The sequence below is a fragment of the Lactuca saligna genome, chromosome 5 (genome assembly GCF_052625555.1).
Source record: "Lactuca saligna cultivar CGN05327 chromosome 5, ASM5262555v1, whole genome shotgun sequence".
Lineage (NCBI taxonomy): Eukaryota > Viridiplantae > Streptophyta > Magnoliopsida > Asterales > Asteraceae > Lactuca > Lactuca saligna.
This window is the reverse complement of record NC_136421.1, coordinates 248,157,319-248,159,096: the sequence shown is the minus strand read 5'-3', so window position 1 is coordinate 248,159,096 and position 1,778 is coordinate 248,157,319. Positions and strand designations below refer to the sequence as shown.

The window sequence follows — 1,778 nt, the reverse complement described above, 5'->3', positions numbered from 1 at the left end:
AGGATAATTCATAATTTCATATACATACACACTTTACAGAAGTCACTTTTAGAGGATAATTCTATAATCGTTGTTGTTGGTTCAAAGATCATTGATTTTGGCGGATTTTTTTGAAGTGAACTAATTGGACAAGTATATCTAAAGTTTCAAATTATCAATGTCGATTCCTTGGTGTCGACGCATCTACCGCTTTTGTCTATTCCATTGTATTTTTAATAGTTGGTGTGGGGTTTAGTAGTTTTAGGGGATTTATTGTTTCTGGTCTTTGTTTTGTTGCGTAGTATACTTTCTGGATCCTTTTCAGTTTCTTAATTATTATCTCTTCAACAAAAGATAATATTAAAACATAATAAAATTACAAATTAAAACATGAGAGTAGGATACTTTTATGTAAACGAGCAATACATTCCTCTCAACTCTCAAGCATTATTGATGAATGTACAAATTCTATTATGCAAAGTACAAGCATTTGCACAAGAAGGCTTGAATAAGAAAAAGACATGTTCCTCCCCTTCATTCTCCACCACTTCCAAATCTCCTTTCCACCCACTTTTCTCCACCACTTGTTTGTAATACAATCCCCTCTCTCTGAAAAAGTCATTCCCACCGATAAAAACCAGCATCTTGGAGCAACCCATACCCGATATATTCGGGTCCATACCCGGGTTGATCAATGGGTCATCCAGCCCGCTACTTCCCGGGTGCGCCACAGCCCATGAGTCTTCCAAAAAAACAATCAACCGGGGTTCAATAAAGTCGGACTCCTTACCAACCCGTTCCTTACCCCAGAAATACGGGTGAAACAAGATAACACCCTGGAACCGTAAACCGGGTGGGGCATCCGATCCGACCCGGATAGCCATGTGGTGTGCTATGTTACCTCCGGCACTGTCGCCGGCGAGGAAGATGTTTTGAAGATCGGCGTAATCGTTTAACCATGGCTCTGGACCATTCCCGTTAACATGCTCCCCAATCCACTTGATCGCTTCCCATGAGTCTTCGTATGCGATCGGAAGGGGAAACTCCGGCGCGAGTCTGTAGTCGACGGAGACGGCGACGACATTGGATTCTGAGACGATAAGGTTGAGGAAGTTGTGGTATAGAGAGGACTTAGCGGATCCGATCATGAAACCACCACCGTGATAGAAGATTAAAAGTGGGAGTTTGTGGTGGAGGGTTGTGGTTTTTGGAATGTAAAGCCTAGCGTAGACGTTGTTCTGTGATGAAAACACGACGTCTTTGGAATTGACGCCGGTGGAAGGGTCCACGCCGGCTGGAACAATATCAGGAACTTGGAGTTTCTGGAATCGACCGTCTTTGAAAATACGAATTATACCAGGGAGTTCTTTGATGATTTCATTGGTGGACGATTCCATTGCGAAAATGAAAGAAGCTGATGATAGATATTATTATACATATATAATGATAAATGTTTATGTATATGTATATTGTGTTAAACGTTTATATAGAATTTTATTAAGAATCTGACGTCTGAAAAATGTAATAAACATAGATTTTATCTCTTATTTGTTTATCGTAAAAATCTGTAATAATTCAAAACAAAGAAGAAAGAGTTATGAGAAAGGGAAAGTTAAAAAAGTGTTGGAATAAAGATAAAGATGTGGTAGAAAAAGTGTAGCTCTTGTCCATGAGAAGTAGTTTTGTGATATTAATTTACGTTTTAACTTTAAACGATTAAATATACATATAGCTTTAAGTATAAGTATTGGTATTAGAATTATACGGGAAAGTAATGGTTTATACTTTGGAGTTTAAAA

General features: G+C 38.5%; 1 pseudogene; it reads right to left on the bottom strand.

Moving 5' to 3' along the window:
- Positions 1–355: 355 nt before the first annotated feature.
- On the bottom strand, positions 356–1,441 carry LOC145047298 (putative carboxylesterase 12 pseudogene; annotated as a pseudogene).
- Positions 1,442–1,778: the final 337 nt, after the last annotated feature.